This window comes from Ambystoma mexicanum, chromosome 5p (assembly GCF_040938575.1).
Source record: "Ambystoma mexicanum isolate Mex_15411 chromosome 5p, UKY_AmexF1_1, whole genome shotgun sequence".
NCBI classification, from domain to species: Eukaryota; Metazoa; Chordata; class Amphibia; order Caudata; family Ambystomatidae; genus Ambystoma; species Ambystoma mexicanum.
In genome coordinates this window covers 207,261,126-207,275,126 of record NC_090930.1, presented here as the reverse complement: position 1 = coordinate 207,275,126, position 14,001 = coordinate 207,261,126, and positions in this window count along the sequence as shown.

The window sequence follows — 14,001 nt, the reverse complement described above, 5'->3', positions numbered from 1 at the left end:
GGCCATCATAGGCGTACAGTCCATATTGTGCATGTCCCAGACACACACAGTGCCACGAGTCCCGTGTCCATGTATCAGCCACCAGGCGTGAGTGCTAGAAGCATACATCAATGAGATGCTGACGAATGTCACGGGCCTCCGGTGCCTCGCAGACTCCTTGAGGTGCTGCCACATCCCCACCCTCATCATGACCATCTTCAGGTGCTTGCAGTTCTGCGTCAGGGGGCATGGGCACATTTCTACGTACGCACATGTTGTGGAGCATGACACATGCCATCACCATCTTTGCAACCTTCTCATGGCGGTACAGGAGTGCCCCGCCAGACCTGCTGAGGCAGCGGAAACGACCCTTCAGTAGGCCGAATGCCTGTTCAATGACTACACGGGTACGTGAGTGGGCATGGTTGTAGTCCTCCTCATGCTGGTCCCGTGGGTTCCGGACTGGTGTGAGGAGCCATCTCTTCAGTGGATATCCAGCATCACCTGTATGTGGACGATAAACGTATGATGTGGAATGCCATTGCTACGTACGCACACCCCCCCTGCCCCCTTCCTGCCAGGTCATTGCCGAATCACATACCCCACATCATCATGCATGAAATGAGACTCACCGAGTAGCCAGGATCTGTTCCCTGCGTGTCGCTCCATGTAGCGTGGTATTGTTGAGTTCCTCAAGACCATAGAATCATGGGTTGATCCAGGGAATCTGGCACAACAATGTGTAATGATCCTGTTGGAGTCACACACCATTTGTACATTCAGGGAATGAAATTGTTTTCGGTTGCGGTACTGGGCCTCCATGGCATGTGGGACGACCAATTCCACATGGGTGCAGTCGATGGCACCAATGCAACCCGGTATGCCGCCAAGTGCATGGAATCCCACTTTTGTGTTGGTAATTTCCTGCTCCGAGCGTGGTAGAGAGATGTAGTCGTCTGCGTGCTGCAGGAGGGCATCGAGCACTTGCAATAGTGTCCGTGAGAACAGTGGCTGTGATATGCCATGCAACTGTCCGACTGTGTGCTGGTAGGTGCCTGTGGCCAGGAAGTGGAGTACAGACACCACCTTCAGTAGGGGTGGGATGGCGGTTGGGCTATCTATCATGCTGACAAGGTCAGCCTGTGTCATGTCCACAATGGCGGTTATGGTGTCCCGGTCCAGACGGTAGAGGGTGTGGATCTGCTCATCAGTGAGGTTGAACGGATGTGCTCGGAGGCGTGGGATTGCGGGCTGCCTGCGTGGTGGTAGTGGCTGTGCTGGCGGCCCTTGCTGGCCCTGCCTTGGCCTCCTCCTCCTCCTGCGTCTCCTCCGTGCGGCCGGTTGTAGTTGGTGTTCGTCTTCTTCTTGGAGTTGGAGTACTTGCAGTGCTATCAGGTCCCCCAGGGCCAACATCGCGAGTCCTGCCGGTAGCATTTCGGTGTGGTTGTGGGAGGAGACTGGCTGTGCAATTTATGTGTTTCCAGGCTGAATGGCCTCCACCTGTGGTGATTCATTCCACCTGTGCAAACTGCTCTCCCCTTTGGCCGAGCACGTCCCGCGCACAACGCTGCAATTCGTGGAATGGCATCTTGCTATTGCAATCTTGTATTTGTACCCGATGGCCGTGTAACATTGGTTGATATGTTCATTCTGTTGTGGTCCCATTGTTTCACATACTATCTGTGCAGTCGCGAACAGAGTTGTGAAGGGTCAGTGGAACGTAGTACTCGAGTAACGGTGGGCCCTCATTCATCACTGTACCGAGTTGCAACGACGGGCGGGGCGTCCCATTCGTGGGTGAAGGCAGTTGCCATTTTCACACACAGCCGCACTCGATGGATTAATTAGTGTTTTCAAACGGCCACAGATGCCTCTTCGACGTGATGTTGCAAATGAGGAATTCGAAGGGCGGCGCTTTCAGTATTCAGCTAGCGGCGAGGAGATGCCCACAGGTCTGACTGCAAATATAACGTTCTATTGTTCAATGTCCTTGGGACAGGGGCCATGGCGAGAATGCTATGATTGATATGAATAGTATGGGATGCGCAATTGCGTAGTGGACGATAAGGCAGGACGTTCCCAAATACATGTTACTTCACTAGACTGGAATTACGTGCTGGGGCACTGTGGATTTTGCAGGCTGCATAACGCACAGACTCAATGGATATTTCTAATGTTATGTGAGTAAATATTCAGGCGTTTTCATTACGGGATGAGGGAATGATGAATGGATGCATGGGCAGGTGATTTGATACAGTGTTTGCCATGTACAGGGCTTCTTGGGATCTGTCCGCCCCCCCTGCGCTATGTGATGCAGGGCTGCCATAGTGGGACCATCGTCTATCTGGCCTTGTTGAGCCCTCCCTGTCTCGACGCGCCTTCAGACACTTGTGTCCATGCACGTTACCAATCCCATCTGAAGGATTCTGTTTTCACAGGCGCATGCACAGGTACACTCGTTTGTGATGGTGTTTTCACCTCGATATAGATAGTTATGATTCGCAAGTGGTTTTGGGGTGGTGATGATCCTTTGGAGTGGGCTTGCATGCATATGGCTGTGGATCTAGTGTGATAATTGAAGTGAGTTGTTCGAATGTAGTTCTGATGGCCATTCTATTCTGTTTCTTTTCTTTTGGTTGACAGGTATCTCCTCCCCTTTTGCCACTGCCATCTGTATGCCACTCCTGCAGATGGATTTTACTCCCGACACCTGCTGCTTCGTGTTAATCAGTGGAGCAGCATTACGATCTTATGGGACGATCGCCAATGGGCCACATGCCCTTACGCAGTACTGGTGGCTCGGAGCAACATTTCGGCCTTTCAGCTGGACTAGTGCCTCCCCATTGGGACGGCCCTGCGGTTCTGTGCGCTTCCATGTTGCCTTTTAGTACGTGTATGTGGCTCTGTGTACCATGAGGGAACAGGGCGTCACACGAGTAGTGGCTGGTCATTTCTTGCGGATGCAGCCCACAATGGTGAAATGTGTTTTGGAGTTCATGGCCTGATGGCTGTATGGGCTTGGTGATATTGATGTGCATTAAAATTCTATTCTGATATGGGCCGTGTAGCGTTCTTCTTTGCAAGTGATGTGGCATATTCCTATTTGGGGAGCGATGTATTGTGAGGGGATCTGCATTGGGTTCCAGCTTCGGAGTTTTGTTGCGTGGTCCTGTACTGGGCGCGTTTGCCTACGAAGCCCGTGAGGTCAGGGATGGGGGCTGCCAATATGACAGTTTGAATGTTGTCATGCTCAGGGGCGGGGGATTGGGTTTTGTGTGACAGATGCCGGTCAGCCAGGTGGACTGGTGGAATGTTGTGATTTTCTGAATATTGCTGGTCACAGGTGCCTGTGTTTGCGTGCGTTTCTTGGTGGGGGACTGTGGTCATGTCCATTGGGATGGCTTCTGTATTCGTGCCATCTGTGCCCTGCAGCTCCCATTGGCCCCTCTTGAGGTTCATTTGTTCGTTGGCATGCATGGGTGACTTGTGCATTTCACTGGTTGCATTGTGGCTTCGTTGCACCTACGGGGAGTTGTACTTTGTGGGCAGGGAGCGGTGTACGGGCAGTCAGTGGGGCCGTTTACGGTTGATTCGCGATGCCGTACTTCTCACCATGGCGGAATGGTGCATTCCGCCATGCTTGATGGCGTTAGGTACATGTCCGCTGGGGTCGGAATTGGCGTACCGTTGCGCCATGGTGGTGTTTACGGTTTGGCATGGCGCGCGCGCGCGTGCTTGGTGCAGTTAGCGTTGGCGTTCACTACGGTGTCGCTAATGGCATCGTACTTTGCGGTGACGGGTCATAGTCGCACCGAGCGCTATTCGATGGCGGTATTGCATTTCCGCCATCGTTTTCCGAATTCCGCCAGGGTCGTAATGAGGGCCATCGTGTTTTCTTTTACTGCAGGACTCTAGGAAACCAGGTCCTCAAAATCAGCTTGGGAAGCCCATCCAGAGCCTACGGATTAAATCAATTTTTGGAGCTGACTGGGGCTGAGCTCCCACTAGCCCTGCCCCACTCAAAGCACTATATACAACCATAGAGAACTGCACAGTTTTAGTTTGTTCTGAATCGAACTGTTGCCATTTTTAGAGTTTCCTAATTCCTTGTGAAACGATAAATAGGCACCTCTTGATTGAATCCACTAGGACGTGTGTTGCTCAAAGCCAGTATATATTTACTCTCGAAAAGTCTCAGAGGGTAATCCATAGAATTTCGCAGAAAAGTGTCGCAAGCGGCTGGCGCAGAGTGTCCGCGTGCGATTGACTGCGCCAGGCACGTGCGCTAAAACCGATTTCCGCGCACAGCGTATTCATGGATTTTAGGCTTCCAAACCAGCCGTGGCGCAGAGAATCGCAGCGACCCTGCAGCAGCGCCAGTAACGCCCCCAAGAACGCCCTCGCGCAAGGAAAAGCCATCAAAATCGCTAAATCATCGCAAAGGGCTGCGCTAACCCTGGACCAGTTCAGCGGGCTGGCAAACAGCAAACGCCAAGCGGGGAACGTGTATTGCAGGGGTGCGCGGGAAGTTCCACACGCGACTGGCCCCGTGCAAGCAGGGTACGTGTATTTCAGGGGTGCGCAGGAACTTCCACACGCGATTTCAGCAGGGTACGTGTATTTCAGGGGTGCGCGGCAAGTTCCACACGCGATTCCAGCAGGGTACGTGTATTTCAGGGGTGCGCGGGAAGTTCCACACGCGATTCCAGCAGGGTACGTGTATTTCAGGGGTGCGCGGGAAGTTCCACATGCGATTCCAGCAGGGTACGTGTATTTCAGGGGTGCGCGGGAAGTTCCACACGCGATTTCAGCAGGGTACGTGTTTTTCAGGGGTGCGCGGGAAGTTCCACACGCGATTCCAGCAGGGTATGTGTATTTCAGGGGTGCGCGGGAAGTTCCACATGCGATTCCAGCAGGGTACGTGTATTTCAGGGGTGCGCGGGAAGTTCCACACGCGATTTCAGCAGGGTACGTGTATTTCAGGGGTGCGCGGGTGCCACCCGCGATTTCAGCAGGATACGTGCATTTCAGGGGTGCGCGGGAAGTTCCACACGCGATTCCATCAGGGTACGTGTATTTCAGGGGTGCGCGGGAAGTACCACACCCGATTGTCCCAGTGCGAGCAGGGTACGTGTATTTCAGGGGTGCGCGGGAAGTTCCACACGCGATTGTCCCAGTGCGAGCAGGGTACGTGTATTTCAGGGGTGCGCGGGAAGTTGCACACGCGATTACAGCAGGGAATGTGTATTTCAGGTGTTCTGGGGAGTACTACACGTGAATTGGCCGTGTGGGTCCTCCCAGGTGTACGCTCCACAACCTCCACGGCCCCTGCAGGCTGCCCACACCACGGGGGAGTACCCTGCACCCCTGCTCATGTCCCGCAGGCAGCCCATCCACCATGGGCATGCCCCCCAGCCAACCCACATGTCACCTTGCACTACTGATCAACAATCCATGTCTGCCACCACCCCCACCCCCCAGCACTGTGGGGCACCTGCCAGCAGGCCCCCACTCATGTCCAACTCATGTTTCCCACCACCCCCACCCCCCTGCCACCATGGGCAGCACCCACCAGGCCCCCACCCATGTCTCCCACCACCCCCACCCCCCAGCAGTGCAAGGGCAGCCTCCACCAGGCCCCCACTCATGTCTCCCACCACCCCCACCCCCCAGCAGTGCAGGGGCACCCTCCACCAGGCCCCCACTCATGTCTCCCACCACCCCTACCCCCCTGCCACCATGGGCAGGCCCCACCAGGCCCCCACCCATGTCTCAATCCACCCCCACCCCCCAGCATCCAGGGGCACCCTCCACCAGGCCCCCACCCATGTCTCCCACCACCCCCACCCCCCAGCAGTGCAGGGGCAGCCTCCACCAGGCCCCCACTCATGTCTCCCACCACCCCCACCCCCCTGCCACCATGGGCAGGCCCCACCAGGCCCCCACCCATGTCTCCCACCACCCCCACCCCCCAGCAGTGCAGGGGCAGCCTCCACCAGGCCCCCACCCATGTCTCCCACCCCCCACCCCCCAGCAGTGCAGGGGCACCCTCCACCAGGCCCCCACTCATGTCTCCCACCACCCCCACCCCCCTGCCACCATGGGAAGCACCCACCAGGCCCCCACTCATGTCTCCCACCCCCCCCCACCCCCCAGCAGTGCAGGGGCAGCCTCCACCAGGCCCCCACTCATGTCTCCCACCACCCCCACCCCCCAGCAGTGCAGGGGCAGCCTCCACCAGGCCCCCACTCATGTCTCCCACCACCCCCACCCCCCAGCAGTGCAGGGGCACCCTCCACCAGGCCCCCACTCATGTCTCCCACCACCCCCACCCCCCAGCATCCAGGGGCACCCTCCACCAGGCCCCCACCCATGTCTCCCACCACCCCCACCCCCCAGCAGTGCAGGGGCAGCCTCCACCAGGCCCCCACTCATGTCTCCCACCACCCCCACCCCCCTGCCACCATGGGCAGGCCCCACCAGGCCCCCACCCATGTCTCCCACCACCCCCACCCCCCAGCAGTGCAGGGGCAGCCTCCACCAGGCCCCCACTCATGTCTCCCACCACCCCCACCCCCCAGCATCCAGGGTCACCCTCCACCAGGCCCCCACCCATGTCTCCCACCACCCCCAACCCCAGCAGTGCAGGGGCAGCCTCCACCAGGCCCCCACTCATGTCTCCCACCACCCCCACCCCCCAGCATCCAGGGGCACCCTCCACCAGGCCCCCACCCATGTCTCCCACCACCCCCACCCCCCAGCAGTGCAGGGGCAGCCTCCACCAGGCCCCCACTCATGTCTCCCACCACCCCCACCCCCCAGCAGTGCAGGGGCACCCTCCACCAGGCCCCCACTCATGTCTCCCACCACCCCCACCCCCCAGCAGTGCAGGGGCACCCACCACCAGGCCCCCACTCATGTCTCCCACCACCCCCACCCCCCTGCCACCATGGGCAGCCCCCACCAGGCCCCGACTCATGTCTCCCACCACCCCCACCCCCCAGCATCCAGGGGCACCCTCCACCAGACCCCCACCCATGTCTCCCACCACCCCCACCCCCCAGCAGTGCAGGGGCACACTCCACCAGGCCCCCACTCATGTCTCCCACCACCCCCACCCCCCTGCCACCATGGGCAGCACCCACCAGGCCCCCACTCATGTCTCCCACCACCCCCACCCCCCAGCAGTGCAGGGGCAGCCTCCACCAGGCCCCCACTCATGTCTCCCACAACCCCCACCCCCCAGCAGTGCAGGGGCACCCTCCACCAGGCCCCCACTCATGTCTCCCACCACCCCCACCCCCCAGCATCCAGGGGCACCCTCCACCAGGCCCCCACCCATGTCTCCCACCACCCCCACCCCCCAGCAGTGCAGGGGCAGCCTCCACCAGGCCCCCACTCATGTCTCCCACCACCCCCACCCCCCTGCCACCATGGGCAGGCCCCACCAGGCCCCCACCCATGTCTCCCACCACCCCCACCAGTGCAGAGGCAGCCTCCACCAGGCCCCCACTCATGTCTCCCACCACCCCCACCCCCCAGCATCCAGGGGCACCCTCCACCAGGCCCCCACTCATGTCTCCCACCACCCCCACCCCCCAGCATCCAGGGGCACCCTCCACCAGGCCCCCACCCATGTCTCCCACCCCCCCCACCCCCCAGCAGTGCAGGGGCAGCCTCCACCAGGCCCCCACTCATGTCTCCCACCACCCCCACCCCCCAGCATCCAGGGGCACCCTCCACCAGGCCCCCACCCCCCAGCAGTGCAGGGGCAGCCTCCACCAGGCCCCAACTCATGTCTCCCACCACCCCCACCCCCCAGCAGTGCAGGGGCACCCTCCACCAGGCCCCCACTCATGTCTCCCACCACCCCCACCCCCCAGCAGTGCAGGGGCACCCACCACCAGGCCCCCACTCATGTCTCCCACCACCCTCACCCCCCTCCCACCATGGGCAGCCCCCACCAGGCCCCCACTCATGTCTCCCACCACCCCCACCCCCCAGCATCCATGGGCACCTTCCACCAGGCCCCCACCCATGTCTCCAACCACCCCCACCCCCCAGCAGTGCAGGGGCACCCTCCACCAGGCCCCCACTCATGTCTCCCACCACCCCCACCCCCTGCCACCATGGGCAGCACCCACCAGGCCCCCACTCATGTCTCCCACCACCCCCACCCCCCAGCAGTACAGGGGCAGCCTCCACCAGGCCCCCACTCATGTCTCCCACCACCCCCACCCCCCAGCAGTGCAGGGGCAGCCTCCACCAGGCCCCCACTCATGTCTCCCACCACCCCCACCCCCCAGCAGTGCAGGGGCACCCTCCACCAGGCCCCCACTCATGTCTCCCACCCCCCACCCCCCAGCAGTGCAGGGGCAGCCTCCACCAGGCCCCCACTCATGTCTCCCACCACCCCCACCCCCCTGCCACCATGGGCAGCCCCCACCAGGCCCCCACTCATGTCTCCCACCACCCCCACCCCCCAGCAGTGCAGGGGCAGCCTCCACCAGGCCCCCACTCATGTCTCCCACCACCCCCACCCCCCAGCATCCAGGGGCACCCTCCACCAGGCCCCCACTCATGTCTCCCACCACCCCCACCCCCCAGCATCCAGGGGCACCCTCCACCAGGCCCCCACCCATGTCTCCCACCACCCCCACCCCCAGCAGTGCAGGGGCAGCCTCCACCAGGCCCCCACTCATGTCTCCCACCACCCCCACCCCCCTGCCACCTCGGGCAGCACCCACCAGGCCCCCACCCATGTGTCCCACCACCCCCACCCCCCAGCATCCAGGGGCACCCTCCACCAGGCCCCCACCCATGTCTCCCACCACCCCCACCCCCCAGCAGTGCAGGGGCAGCCTCCACCAGGGCCCCACTCATGTCTCCCACCACCCCCACCCCCCTGCCACCATGGGCAGCACCCACCAGGCCCCCACCCATGTCTCCCACCACCCCCACCCCCCAGCAGTGCAGGGGCAGCCTCCACCAGGCCCCCACTCATGTCTCCCACCACCCCACCCCCCAGCAGTGCAGGGGCACCCTCCACCAGGCCCCCACTCATGTCTCCCACCACCCCCACCCCCCTGCCACCATGGGCAGGCCCCACCAGGCCCCCACCCATGTCTCCCACCACCCCCACCCCCCAGTAGTGCAGGGGCAGCCTCCACCAGGCCCCCACTCATGTCTCCCACCACCCCCACCCCCCAGCATCCAGGGGCACCCTCCACCAGGCCCCCACTCATGTCTCCCACCACCCCCACCCCCCAGCATCCAGGGGCACCCTCCACCAGGCCCCCACCCATGTCTCCCACCACCCCCACCCCCCAGCAGTGCAGGGGCAGCCTCCACCAGGCTCCCACTCATGTCTCCCACCACCCCCACCCCCCTGCCACCATGGGCAGGCCCCACCAGGCCCCCACCCATGTCTCCCACCACCCCCACCCCCCAGCAGTGCAGGGGCAGCCTCCACCAGGCCCCCACTCATGTCTCCCACCACCCCCACCCCCCAGCCACCAGGGGCACCCTCCACCAGGTCCTCACAATCCCCAATCATGTGCGTAATGGTCAGCCTCCACAGCCAAAAAGCCCTACCAAGTAACCCATTCACCCACATGGAAATGTAAATTACATGTTACACCCCCAATGTTCATGAAGCTAATGAACCCATGTCCGTCACACACAATGGTTGCAATTGAATGGGAAAACACCCAACATGACATGCATGAAACCAATGAGATGATACCACACAGTGAAGTATGAAAACAAAATTGTATTGAAAAAAATAAAGAATGCTAAAGAAAGGAAACAAACTACAATGGGAATGAGAAAAAATAAGGTGCATGTCCGTATAAAAAAAATAAACACTGCAAATCAGAATCCAAAAAAAAGTCGTCCAAAGTCAAATGTAAAAAAATATCTATGCAATAAAGAACTATGTTAAAAACTAACAAGGGTCCATGAGCCCAACTGAACAAAGGAAACCTACTAAAAAACCTAACTAAAAATCAACTATATACAAAAAGTGGAGCAGTGTCCGTCGACTCCAAATCATAATAAGAAAGAAAGGAAACCTAAAACTAAAGAACTATATACAAAGGCGGCGGGCAAGTCCAGCGGCTCACTCCGTGGTCTCCCGGGCCAGGGTATCATCGAACTCCTGTTCGATGTCCCGGAGGCGGTCCAGTTCCATGGCCCCGAGGGTCCGCAGGGACGACGCCGTGTCCTCCTCCAACCCCCTGCGGATTGCCTCGAGGCACTCGGCCCGCCTCAGGGCTCTCCGCATGGAGTTCTCCGCCCTGACCATTGTGAGCCGCGCCTCTTCCGCCCGCCGCCGCTACGCACCTATGGTGTGGCCCAACCGCTGCCACACGGAAGACACTCTCTGTCCTGGGTCCATGTCTCCCACCATGTTGCTGCTGCTGCACTGCCTCTGCCCGTGCACTGCCTCCTGCTGCCTGCACATCCTCCGCCGGCTGGGGTGCAGTTGTTGATGTGGCCACCCCTGCTGGACCTCCGACTCCCGACTGTGGCAGGGATGCCTCCTCCACCAGCCTGGCCGCACCGTCAGAGGCAGCTCCCCAGGGCACCCAGGTGCCTGATGGGTGGGAAGATGGCACAGAGGACGACTGGCGCGTAGGGGTTCCAGTTGAGGAGCGGAGGAATCTGGCCTGGGTGACCTGTCCCAACAGGCTGACGTGGTCAACGAGCCATTCGAGATGACGTGCAGTCTCTCCGTGAAAAGACTGCAGGTCACCTCGCATGGCCCATTGACGCAACGCCACACCAGCCAGGACAGGCTCAACCCGGACCTGGATGGCCACGTCTGCAGGCAGAGGAAGGCCAGTTGACGTCAGCTCATCCCCTGCCTGAAAACGGGTCTGGACGTAGGCATCCCTGCTGGTGCAAGATGATGCAGGGACAGGATCGGGGACAGGATTGCACACAGGCACCTCCGCGGCGGCCTGTGCTGCCTCCTGTCCCTGGTCCTGCACTGCACCACTAGCACCAGTGGGATCCCCACCTCCAGACCCCGTCTCTGGTGCTTGCACGGCCTCCTCCTCCACCAAACCCCCCACCAACCTGGATGACTCCGTGCCATCTTCCCCTGTTGGGCCCTGTGGGGTCCCAGCTGCCCCTTCTGCTGCCGAGGAGTCCAACTGCAACCTCTGCCTCTTGGACCTCCCCCCGGCAGCTGCGGCCTGGGACGCGGCACCGGACTCCTCACTCCCCGACGAGATGACAACACGGGAGGGGAGCCGGGCCTTGCGTCTCCGGCTGGCGGTCGGATCCCCGCCGCTGTGCTCCACAGCACCTTCTCCGCCCTCTTCATCAGTTGACACTGCAGACAGGGAGAAACAAAACACAGGCATCAGGGCACTGTACAATGGACACATACACACATGACAGTTGCACATGAGTGGCATTGGCAAACCTCAGACATGTCATCACAATCCCCAACACACATGTCATTGCAACTCGCACACATGAGCCATACCACAGCCATATCGCAACTGCCAGCACCATCCATACACATACAACAGCATCAGCAGCCAAAGGTGAGCCAGACATCACATGCAACACAGGAAGTGCACCACACATGTACACACACCACCACACTTGCATGCATGTGTACACCTCTGCCAAGTGTTGCACTGTTCAGACGGCCATCCATGTCACATCTGCCAATCAGGCTTCCACATACCGCTGTCACATGCATCCATGTTGCATCACTGTTGCACCCTTGCCAAATACACACACATGCACATGTACACAGTGCTCATACATGCAGCCGAAAACAACATACATGCGTGACATCACGGACATGTCTACTTACATACACATTCATACAAACATGTGTGCACGCACAACTGCATTTGCCATGCAAGCCTACACACACAAGCACCATCCATGTCTCACACATTACAGCCCTCGCATGTGTCAGCCCCACGGCCCTGTACACCCCCACCCATACTCGACCCCATACAAACAGATGTGCAACCTGCACAATACCGAATAATCACCACACGCACTGCTCACAATCAGGATGCATGTACACTCACCGCTCGACTCCAGACGGGTCTGCTTCTCTAGGACCTGGACGTGGAGCGCTGGGGATATGCATTCCAGGACCCCCATCTGTTCTTCCGACAAGTTGCCCTGGCGCCCCTTGGCATCCGCTGCCTTCAAGAGCCGCCGGGCCTTGTTCAGGGTCCTGGACCTGTAGTCCTCCCAGCGCTTCCTGACATGTTGTAAGTCCCGGACTGCCACCCCCTCCGCGTTGATGGCAGTCACGATGTCAGTCCAGATCCGAGTACGTCCTTCCTTGTCGGCGCGGGAACTTCCGAAGAGGGCATCATACTGCCCCAGGACTTGCTCCACCAGGACACCAACTTCGGTGGCACTGAAGCTGGTGCCCCTCTGCCTCTCTGGCCGGGGGTTGTCAGTGGTCACAGATGGTGTTTGCCCCGACATGACAACCCCAGAGGCAGGAGTGGGTGGGCAACTGCATCCTGGGGCTGGGCTGTGGAGCGATGTAATTCCAGTCGGGAGTCTTCGGTTCCAGCAGGGGTGGTCACAGCAACAGCACCCCTGGCTGATGTGCAGGCAGCAAATGGCAGTGCACGTGGGCAGCAGGCAGTCAGGCAGCAGCAGATGGCAGGTGGGAGTGTGCTCGGGGCTCTGGGGGGCAGTAGTTCGGCCTTCTGGGCAGGAGCGTGGTCTTCCGTGTGCTTACGCGTGGCCAGCTTGGTACGGAGTGATTTGGCACGTGAAAATCCTGCACGTCAGCGTGAAAATCGAGGAAAGGCCCTTAGCGTGTAAGCGCGTCAGCACGCATACGCGTTTCTATTGGACCAAAGGCCCTCAGCGCGTAAGCGCGTCTGTGACGTGACCCGCATGGGTGTTTCCCACACAGCACGTGATGACAGAGCACACGTGGAAAGACTGCACGTCAGAGTGTCATCGCGTGTGATTGGACAGCACGTCAGAGTCTCATCGCGTGTGATTGGTGGAAATGGCCCTACACGCAGAAGTGACAAAGCGTGTAATTGGTGGAAATGGCCCTAGCGCGTACACGCCGCGTAAGTGACGCTGGACGTGTGGGCCTGTATAAAAGGTACGTGTAGAACACCATTTCCTTGTACGTGCTTTTCGTGGAGAGCGAGTGGGTGAATTCTGTACTTCTTGTCGTTTCACACGCGATTTACTTCACGGCGTTTCAAGTTCGTATTCCCTGTTACCTCTGACAGCTTTTTCTCTTTTTTCTCTTCTACTGGTTTACCTGGGCCTGTTCCCTCAAACAGTGTTCCCTTCTACTGTTGTCCTGTCTCCTCAGACAGCGTACAAATCTTCTTTTGGCGGGGGTGTTGCCAACCAAACGCGATCCTTTTTCACGCTCTTTTACCTGGCAGACGGTGAGTCACGCACGTATCTAACATCTGTGCTTGCCCCGTGTGTAGCCTACCCCTTCAGAGGTCATTCTAGGCTGCGTGTGACACGCATACGTTCATTCTTGTGTTACTGGGTGCCACAGCGTAGTGCAGGTTTTTCTTTCTGCACACGTGGTCTAGGAGGGGTTGCGTGCACGTCATCTCCCTTTTTTGGGGCTCCTGTGCGTAGCGTGACCCGTCATCTTTCCCCAGGGGTTACAATCAGCCTTGCAAGAGCACTAGGGTACAATTACCATCTGGTACCCAACCCCTTTGACCCCCAATTGCCCAGGACAATACTTTACAGCCACTCCCATACGCACATCTACATCAGTGCCATGGCTGGGAGGTGAGGATTCCGTAAGGGTGGCAAAGGTGGAAGAGCCACAAGTGGTGGCCGTGGTGGATCCGGTAGGGGACGTGGTCGTTACTTGCAGGGTGAGCCTGTCCCCCCATGTGTGGAGGACCAGTCAAGGGCATCCATAATCCCCCCCCACCCGTTGAGGCTGATGTGGCTGACACCATCCATGCTCAGCCCTTGTTGGACCAGCCCATTGTGGCACCAGACCTGGCTGACTCCATGGCTGACTTC